Source organism: Aethalodelphis obliquidens, unplaced genomic scaffold, assembly GCF_003676395.1.
Source record: "Aethalodelphis obliquidens isolate GAN/ISIS:26980383/991018 unplaced genomic scaffold, ASM367639v1 scaffold1, whole genome shotgun sequence".
Classification (NCBI taxonomy): Eukaryota; Metazoa; Chordata; class Mammalia; order Artiodactyla; family Delphinidae; genus Aethalodelphis; species Aethalodelphis obliquidens.
The window spans coordinates 20818151-20829250 of record NW_020837945.1 but is presented as its reverse complement, the minus strand read 5'-3'; the positions used below and the strand labels follow the sequence as shown (position 1 = coordinate 20829250).

The 11100-nt window shown below is 37.3% G+C and overlaps 1 pseudogene; it reads right to left on the bottom strand.

Moving 5' to 3' along the window:
* Nucleotides 1-1044: 1044 nt before the first annotated feature.
* On the bottom strand, nt 1045-10752 carry LOC113624595 (uncharacterized; annotated as a pseudogene).
* Between the last annotated feature and the right edge of the window lie 348 nt (nt 10753-11100).

Here is an 11100-nt window from a genome sequence, read left to right as displayed (position 1 = left end):
GTCTCCCCAATGTCTCCTTTCTGGGTTCTAGATTTATATTATCAAACATGGAATTTTATGTTTTATGATCACAGGAAGTGATGGAATTAGGAAAACACTAAATAAAATAGTGACATGGTCAGCATTTTATATCTATATATGTATATATAGATATAGATGTATAAAAATTAAATTTATGCGTTAGTTTGAGTGTTTCTCTCCCTACTCCACACCTCCCATTATAATGTAGCAGCAGGAGAGCAAGAATTTCATTTTTCAATATATACAAAATTGATAGCAATGTTTGATGCTCAATAAATAGTCATTGAATGAAAGAGTAAATGCAATAAAGAATCCAACATCATAATCCATTAAAATATTTCTCTATCGATAAATTAGTTTCTTTTTAATATTTCAGTAATTTTTTTTTGGTTTGCTTGTTTATTTTTTACTTCAAAGAAAGTTCCAAGGTGATTATGCACAGGGAAAATATATTAATTCACTTGCTACTACCATTTGAGGTATACTTCAAAGAAGGAGGACAAATAAGTCAGTTCCATCAGACTTTGAAAATAATAGGAAACTATAAAGTCAGAGAACAAGAGATTTTCAGTAAAACTATGGTCATTTATATTTAAAATTATTCTGTAGTAGTAGTCCTGCCTGGGCTGGGTAGTTGTAGCTTTCCATTGACCTTAATCACAGGCCTCTGTAATATTAAGAGATACTCTATGGGAGCTCCTGTATTCCAGATGTACTCTTCCTTATCTCTGCTGTGATGTAGCAGTCCAGTTTCCTCTGAATATTAAGGATCAGTCACCCCAGCCAACACAGTAACTCTCCTCCTTGCCTATTTAAGAGGCATAAGGAGTCCAAAATGTCTGGATGACAGTCTCCATGACCGGTTCAATGGAATTAATGGAATCAGTGGAATTAATGTTGTGTTTCCAGGTGAAAGCATTCTTTCCTTTGGAAGTAAGATCCCTAGGCCAGTAGAATATAAGGTCATGAGGACAGAAAGGAAAAACTTTGTTAGTGAGTAACAAGAGGTAATGAGGCCATGAATCAGTATATAATCACCTGTCTGGTCCTTTTCCGTTCAAGCAAAGTGAAGAGCCAGGTGCATTGTTCAAAGTTCTGCCAGATGGGTGGATTTCCTTCACCACTGTCCTCCAGGGATGTCCCAGAAAGGGGCTGTAGTGCTGAAGCTGTCCACTTTCTGGTGGTGCCTGCATATTGTGCAGAACCATCTGTAAACCAGGCTCTATTCTTCTCTTCTTCTGTCAACTGAACTCCCCATGAGGACATAAGTGCAAGCTGAGAGAAAGCAGGTAGTGTGGCAAGAGAGGGGACCATGAATAATTGGACCACTTCTTTATGTAACTTACTTGAGCCTTTAGGGACTGATTGAATCTGATCTCATATAGACCACTTCCATTTGATGATGGAGTGCTGCTGTGCATTCCCAACTTTATGGCTTGGTTAGTTAGATAACATTCAGTTCATAATGGGTAGCTCAGGTCATATGTAACTTGGTGACCCATGGTTTAGAGTCCAGTCTCTACCAAGACACAGTAGCATGTCAAAAGCTCTTTCTCAAAAATAACGAGTTATCTGCAGAGGACAGCAGTATTTTGCTCTAATATTCTAAAGTTCTGCACTGTGATTCACCTAAAGGATTTTGCACAAGGCTTCAAGTGATACTCCAATTTGCCACTGACACTTCAAGCACCATTGGATTTACTGGGTCATATGACCCAAGTGGCAGAGCAGTTTGCAAGGCACCCTGGACCTGTTGCAGAGCCTTCTCTTGTTCTGGGCTCCACTTAAAACTAGCACCTTTCCAGGTCACTCAGTAAATGGGCCAAAATAACAATCCAATGAGGAATATGTTATCTCAAAAATCCAAAGAGACCCACTAAGTGTTGTGCCTCTGTTTTGGTTGTTAGAGGGTCCAGATGCAATAATTTATCCTTTACCTTATGAGGGATATCTTGATGTGTCCACATACGACTGGACATGTAGAAATTCCACTGAGGTATAAGGTCCCTGAATTTTTTGTCAGTTTTATTGCCTACCTTTTGACATGCAAACAACTAACAAATTAGTCTAGGATAGTTGCTACTTTTTGCTTACTAGGTTCAAACAGCATAATGTCATAAATGTAATGGACCAGTGTGATATCTCGTAGAAGGGTAATCAAGATCTCTGTGAACTAAGTTATGTCATAGAACTGGAGACTGATAAATTCCTGAGGTAGGATGCTGAAGGTCGATTGCTCTTCTTACCAGCAAACTGCTTCTGGTAGTCTTTACTAACAGAGATGGAAAAAAAATGAATTTTCCATCTTAAGAGTTGCACACCAGGTACAAGGGGATATGTTAATTTGCTCTAGTAATGAAACTACATCTGGTACAGCAGCTGCAAGTTGAAGCAACTATCTGGTTAAGCTTATTATTGTAATACATTCTTATTCTCCAAGATTCATGCCTTCTACACAGTCCAAATAGGCAAGTTGAATGTCGATGTACTAGGAATAACCAGCCCTGCATCTTTCAAGTCCTTAAATGAAGCACTAATCTCCACAACCCTCTAGAAATGCAGTAATGCAATTTTCTAGGTAGAGGCAGTTTTAGTGGCTTCTGCTTGACCTTTTCCAATATAATAGCCTTCACTTCACAAGTCAGGGAGCCAGTGTGGGATCTGCCAATTACTGAATATGTCTATTCTAATTATGCATTCCAGAACTGGGGAAATCAGGGATCCTCTGGATCCACTGTGAGATGGACCAGAGCTACCATTCCACTGGTGGGGGTGGGGGAGAGACAGAGAGGGAGAGAGAGAGAGAGATTTTAAGGGATTGGCTCATACAGTTGTGGAGGCTTGGTAAATCCAAAGTAAGCAGAATAGGCTGGCAGGCTGGAGACCCAGGAAAGAGTTGCAGTTCAAGTACAAACACAGTCGAATGGCAGAATTCCTTCTTGGTTAGGATGGTCAGTTTTTTTTTCCTATTAAGACCTTCAACTGATTGGATGAAGCCAATCAGTTTGGTTTTTAATCTTTCTTCTTTTTCATCTTCCACAGCATGACATGATCTCAGTTTCCACTTAATGTTATTGTTTAAGCCACTATTGTTTGGGTGTTCTGTTTCTTGCAACAGAAAGTGTCATAAACGATGAACTTATGAGCCTTTTACATTTATTTCTACTTTTAAAATCAGGCTTATCATTGCTGTTCAGATGTGACATACACATTTTAACTTTGCTCTTGCTCTCGTGACGTCTCCTCCTGGTCTGTCAGGGCTATCCACATAGTCACTTAACCAAAATCATTTCCATGTACCAAAGTTCAGTTTAAACAGGATATATTAGCAAGCTTCCCTTTATTGCTCTAACCAGATGTAACCATTTTAGTTCTAAAATTTCATACACTCTGGGGGTTGCCCTGGTGGTGCAGTGGTTGAGAGTCTGCCTGCCGATGCAGGGGACACGGGTTCGTGCCCCGGTCCGGGAAGATCCCACATGCCGTGGAGCGGCTGGGCCCGTGAGCCATGGCCACTGGGCCTACGCGTCCAGAGCCTGTGCTCCGCAACGGGAGAGGCCACAGCAGTGAGAGGCCCGCGTACCGCAAAAAAAAACAATAAATAAATAAAATTTCACACACTCTGAACTTTGAACCCTGAGACACCTGTCAGTATTGGCAGAACGCAGTTTTGGATTTCCACAGACCTGAGTTATCAAAGTCCCTCTTTTACTTAGCAATTATGTGATCTTAAGAGATTTATTGAATGTCTCTTACTCTCAGATTACTCATTTAAAAAATGGATATAGTGACACTTTTTTGCTGGATTCTTAGGAAGATTAAATCCCAATTCTTCCCTTACAAACCGTGCAATTTTAAGAAAATCCTACTTAAGTTTCCACGTATATAAAATGTGGAGAGTAGTAACACCCACCTGACAGATTTTTGTTGAGGATTAAATGGGTTAATAAAAGTCCAACACTTAGAATGGTGTTTGGCACAGAGACAACACTGTCTACATTTTTTTTTCTATCATTAGTAATGCATTGCCTGACACTGAAATATAGTCTTGATAAATGCTATTTTTATTATTATAATCACTATTTTTATATTTTTCTTAATATTTTCATTTGTTTGCTTACCTAGAAAACATGTGCCATGTAGATCCTAGCACTATGCCCATAAATAGATCGCAGCAGATAGTTAAAAATTATACTTATTCGTCAAACAATATCTACATGAAGTGCAAAATAATTCTAAGAAAAAAATCTTTAAGAACTTTTTGCCCCAGATAGTAAGAAAAATGAAAGCTGTCACTGAAGTGCTCATAAAAATAACAACAGAATTGAATCAATATAATTGTCCATTGATAAAGAATTGACTAAATAATTAATGCTACACTGAGCCAAAAAAAATCAAACAGTTATTAAATAGAAGAGTATTTTAAAATATAGCTTTTTATTATTATTCAGGTATGTCAAGACCAACAGATCAAGAGATTATTGCCTTTGAAAAGATGGCCTGTTATATTCACAAATTCTAAAAGGAGGAACATGGGGACGGGGCCACACAGAAAACACCAGAGTCAGTCAAAGGCAGAGAGTGAGGGGAAAGCAGGGACATGAGTCTTTATTGCAGTTTCTAAGGGAAGGAATGGGTGAGGCAGGGTAAGCAGGCTTAGAATTGGCTAGTTTTTAGTAATTTCCACAGACTCTGGGTTATAGGGGCTCTGTCTCTAGTTGCCTGGTACCTGGTCCTGAGATGATTAGGGCAAGGGAATAGTGTGTGAGCACCACAAAGGAGGTAGTTGGCGGGGGGGGGGGGGGGGGGGTGAACTCTGAATTTATTAGTTTGCATATGAAAGACATGCTTGCAATTGGTTTGCCATCATTATGGATTAATTAACTCTGGGAAGAGCAATGTCTCCAGGCAACAAGATCCTAAAATGTCAAAGAATCAAATACGGAAATTAGAAAATATGGTATTATAAAGAGGTAAATCAGTATGACGTGGAAAGAAGTCCATAGAAGTTTATAACAAACTATTGTGTAAGAATTTGTTTAACCTGCAGCAGATCTGTGGTTGTTCAACATTTTTCTACTGGGTTGTCCAGAAACATGGTACTGACTCTTGCAAATTAGTGATAAAGTGTATTAGCTTGTGGTTTATGATGTGTAAACTCATCTTTTGTACTAGCTTGCTTACATTGTTTATTAAATGTGTATAGACAATGGTATGCACCTAATTTTAGCTAGTTGACCAGTAGAGGATAAAAGACTTTAGTAAACTTGTTTTTTGGTTCATCTGAGACTAAGGTGTTTTATATCTATTTCAGTGATTCACAATCAGAAGATGGGATATCTACTGTGTAACTGCTTCTGGAAAATGAAAACTTCTCTGATCTTTGCTTGGCTTACTTATCTTGGTAAACTGTGTATCTTCATCAAAGCCTTTATGAGTGCACCCTATGGAGTTTCCTGAGTTCTCTCAATCACCTGACCCTTTGTAATTGCTAAAACATTATATAATACCATCTGTCTTATTTTTAAAGACAAATATGTGTGTATATATATTTTACAAATATACACTGTAAAAAATTAATAAACAGAAACCTCAATTAAATAGAATTGGGAGACCAGAGCAGGGAGCTCTGAATATATAGAGTTTAATAGTGAATGTAAGTAATAAAAGTAAGTCAAAATATTTAAATGTTTAGTACATAACTATTCCCTTTTCCTTAGCTTAGGATAGTATGTAAGCCTCAATTACGTGACTGCCTGGGAGTCACATATTTTCTGTGGAGCTCCTATACTTACTGAAGTAAATGTGTTTTTCTCCTGTTAATTGGTCTTATGTCAATTTAATTATAAGACCAGCCAAAGAACCTAGAAAAGAAAAAGGGAAAATTTTTCTACCCCTACACCACATAGGACCTTCCAATTCTAACTTGACTGATCATTACTTTGACTTGCATATGTGTACTTTTATTCAGTCTCATTTCCCAATTTTAGAATTTTACAGTACTCTTCTTGTTTTTCCATTTCTAAAGGTAAATTACAAGGGTGACCTATAACTAATTATGAGGTGTATCTCTAAGCACTGAGTCTCTAATGTCAATGCCTTCCTGCCAAAGACCACCTGGCATACACCTGCAGTTGAAAAAATTGTTATGCTTATTGCTCAGTGTAACAATGGGACTGCACACAGTGTGGAACCAAAGGTGATATTTCACTAAGGTGATATTTCACTGAGAGCATGTTACAGAGGACTTAATATTGGAGTTAGATGCTAGGTGATCTTGGAATGTACATTAAGTTAAAACATTAACTTTCTAGAAAGTTTTGTTTTTCTCTTTCTTATTAAGTTGTATCCTTCCAATTTTCAGTCTTGGATTATTTTATCAAAAAGAATAATCGAATGTATGATTTAAAGTAGATTAAATAAAGACACAAAACCTAATACCTGAGTTGAGTATGTTATAATATTTATATCTAACCCATACCAATTGTTTAATTAATTTCTATTGAACGGAAAAATGAATACCATTTTTGTGTGTGTGTGGTAGTGGGTGTGATTGGATGCTTTAATACTTATTACTTTAATATTTACCTAAAATCTTGTCTTTCTAGGAAAAGCTCCACTCAGTGTCAGGAGACTGTAGTGAGGTTATCCACCAGGCAGCTCTGTCAGAACTGATCACACACTCCATTCTCCTGGAGACGGTACTTGATCCAGCCACCGGCACATAAGGGAATCTGAGTAAATCAGAGTGTGCAAAGAGAGTAAGAAGGTGGGGAGACTTGATATTTCTCAGTCCCTGGAACCATATACACCAGGTGAACTCAATAATCTCATTGAAAAAGACTATCTGAGAAATAAACCAAATCATCATGAAGAACCATGAGAGAGAACAGTTATGAGTCTCTTGTGTCACAGGTTCGATAGGGTCAACTCCTTCATTCGTCTTCATTTTCCATGAGAACAAGCTGGCAGCTTTGATAAGCAGGTATGCCTAAATTCAGTGACCTGGGACCTTAGGTGTTTAGGAGCACAGGTTCCATATTTGCAGTTTTATTTTTTAAATATTTTTTAAAAATCTAAGCTAACAGGGGAATTAATTGATAAATTCTGTATACTTTTAAATCGCATAAGCGTTGTCTGATTTACTTGTTTATGTTATTGAATGCTAGTTTTACCACATCTCTTACCAGGTTTCCTGATTAGACTCATTCCTATAAGTGAGTGTTCAGACCATAAAAAAGAACATAATAAAAATGTAAATGTGACACCACCAATGGCATTTCTCAAAGATGAGCTCTGATTCCTGTGAGCAGTGTTCACACTGGAAGAGAGGGAAGCTTTTTTCATGTGCTTCAACACCTGAGCTCTTGTCATGTTATCCTGTAATTATGGGTTTGTCTGTAGCCAAGTTCCATTTTCCCATCTCTTAAGGCCGTTTCTTGTATCTGTTTAATGTATCTAGTGAAGAAATGAGCTAATGGGTTTATTATTTAAAGACTTTTGTATTAAATCACTATATTATATCAATTATATTTTTACAGGGTATGATTATATTATACCAGTGGCTTTTATATTAAAATCTATTCTGGAATTGGCATTCTCATTTCTAAACACCAAGTTTCTGGCACAAATTAACAGTACCAACATCCCCTTTCAGAAGTCATGGTTTTAATGATAAATGAAGATAGCAAATAAAAAGATAATTTACTTCATAGAAACTTAGAAAATATTTACCTGGTGTCTGGAGATTATTTATTCTAGGCCTGATATATCCTCATCCTATTCCAAAATGAATGTTCTGAGTACAACTTTTAATTTAAGAAAGAGGAAAAATGACCTTTTATTTTTTTTTAATTTTATAAACCGTGAAGTGTATGAGGGTTGACTACAGGTACAGCGTTGTACAGAATATTTCTAGACCTTATTCACTTTTCTTGACTGTAACACTATGTCACTTGTTTAGTAACAACCCAGAAACAACCTTTTTAATCAAAGCACTCCCTATACTCTTCAAATAGGGAAATTATCAGGGAAGAGACAATCTTGCAATTCAAATGTAATGAGACAGATGTTTTTCTGTGTCAGCTTTCTTTATTCTGTATGAGCTCCCAGTACTTTGTGACTTTCTTCCCTAAATATTGAGGCTTGAGTAACTTCTCACACACCAAGTATACACCAGTTGGGCAAATAATTAGAATTACAGAGAATTTATATATCAATCAAGGGCAAGTTGAACAAGAGAGTGCAGGTTATCAGTGGTATGCTTATTTAATGAATAAAAATTCTAAAATAGTCTTGACTGTACAAGTCCAGGAAATCTGACTTAGCATTGATTGAAATCCTGCTTCACATAAACATTTTTCATTATTTGTGTAGTTCCCATAGTAAAAAAGTGCCTAATGCAAAGTAAATGCAATCATTATCATTTCTAGAACGAGTCGTATGAGAGGTTGTATTACATAGTTTGCTGTGTGTTGAACGTACAATTTCCTGCTAAATTGTCTTTTAGTGGTAGCTCATTCCCACTTTTGCCTGAAGCTTGCTGTGCTTAAAGACCTAGTTAGATGTGTTCTCACCTCTGGCAGATGAGGGATCACTTTATAGATTTCAGGATGAAACAATTTATTACCACTTTCTCACCTTCTTCATAACTGTTAATCTAGTTCTTTTGGTCCTCTTAATGGTCTAGCATGTGGCCTTGCATAGATACACATTATTTTTGATTGTTACACTGTCACTTTCCTTCCATGTGTGGAATGTGTCACCGAAAGAGGATTAAGTGCTCGAAGGAGCTGATGTGGCTTTTCCTGTGACTGTGTAATTATCTGACTTCATTTTTCAGTTTTAGTTTTTGTCCTGGCTTTTTCTTTTTCTAAAATGATAACTGCAAAGGAGAACAGAGTGCACCATTTCTAACTGAGATAAAGTTTATCTCCCTCTCATTAGCTGAATAGTATTCTTCTTTGACATTGTGGTCCAAACATTAATAATCTGGAGGCTATGGGGAAAAATCCACTTCCAAGATCATTCAGATTATAGGAAGAATCCAGTTACTTGTGGCTGTAAATCTGAACTTTCGATTTCCTTGCTAACTCTGTTCAGGCAATGTTCTCAGCTTCTAGAGGCCACTTACATTCCTTCTCACTTGGCCCTCTCCATCTTCAGAGCAGCAAGGGCACACACATTCTCTTCACAATTTGAACCTGTCTTACTTCCTCTTCTGCTACAGACCAGAGAAAGGTCTCTTTTTTTAATCCTGTGATTACAGTAACCCCACCTAGATGCCATGCAACACAGCATAAACCTGAGGTGATAGCTTATCCATCGTGTTAACACATTTTCAGGGATTAGGGTGGAATATCTTTAGTTGGGGGGCAGTTTAGAAATTCGGCCTAACACACATGACGTGGGAAGTTACTTTGGATACTATAGCATAAAATTTAGATTATGTGCTCTTGAGGTAGATGTTCTCCTGTATTTATACTGCTTGTTGCCCTTTGACATTTTTATCTTTTACAAACAGTGGTTTCCTCATTTACACATGTGGTGAATAACACCATAGAACTCGTAAGGCTGCTGTGAGAATAAAATGAGATGGTGTTTGGGAAGCACCTGACATTCAGCACTACATAAAAGTTATAATTATTAATTTTTTTCTTTGTTTTACCTATAAATTCTATTTCATCTTCAAAAAGTCATTTCCTTATTTTCTTACTTGATTCTCACAAGCCGGTGAAATAATTATTAAAGTTGAATGTATTAAAAAGTAGTTGAAGTAGGTAGGATTCAATTTTAGGGTTTTTTTTACTTCTACTTATATATTTTTTCTTTGCAGATTTTTTTCTTTTTTTTTTGCGGTACGCGGGCCTCTCACTGTTGTGGCCTCTCCCATTGTGGAGCACAGGCTCCAGACATGCAGGATCAGCGGCCATGGCTCACGGGCCCAGCCGCTCCGTAGCATGTGGGATCCTCCCGGACCGGGGCACGAACCCGTGTGCCCTGCATCGGCAGGCGGACTCTCAACCACTGTACCACCAGGGAAGCCCGGTAATTACTATTATTAATTACAGTTTTCAAATGAGGAGATGGAGGCTTAGAGGGTTTAAATACAGTCCTAATACCACACAGCTTGTTGGTGCAAAGCTAGAATAGAAGTGATTTTCCTGAATACTGAGTCACACATCTCAGCCATTCTGCTACGTAGATTTGTTTAAACACTCTTTATAACTAGAATGAACTTGTGTTGTTTTATTCTAGTATATTCTTGTTCATATCTGTTGCATTGGCTCAATTAATTGTGCAAGTTACATAAACAAAAATTTTTCAGTTTATTTAATATACTATATTCATAACATATATTATTGACTAATGGAATTAAGGTATTTTTTTCTTAAAATAAGCAGATATTCCATGTCACTAACCTAGCTTTATTGAATTTTGTCCATGTTAACTTTTAGAGAAAGCATGGGCAAATATAAACACACACACACACACACACACACACATACCACACCATGACGTGAATGTTTAACACTGTCAAATGAGGTCCTTACATTTCAAATGACATGAGATTTTGAAGAGCTAAGGTTTAAATGCAGGATGGATCTTGTCACTTAATACCCTATCCCATTCTCATCCCCTCATCCTTCTCTGGAAAGAATATGTAGGCTAATGGTGAAATGGAGCAGCACTCTATGGGCCCTTCCCAGGACACCCCCCACCCACCGCCATGTCCTCTGCCTGCCCCTTCTCTGTAAAAACACTTTTAATCAAAGAATAAATTTAATCAGAGGAGTGAGAAAATGCAGAAATAAAGGAAAAGCAGTCAAACAGGACAAAAGAATAATTGTTTAGTTATTAAATAAAGTCAAGGACCTTTAGTTTCTCCTCAAGGGCTATAGATAGCATTCTGAACCATATCCTTTCACCTACTTTGTAGATACTGAAACCCCCAGCAAGTGAAAGAAGTTAATTATCAATACATGATGATCACACGGTAGCCATGACATAAGCTGCCACAATTCTGACAACTGGCTTCAAGGAAATAGGAACAAATTCACCCTGGAACTGAAGTTTAAC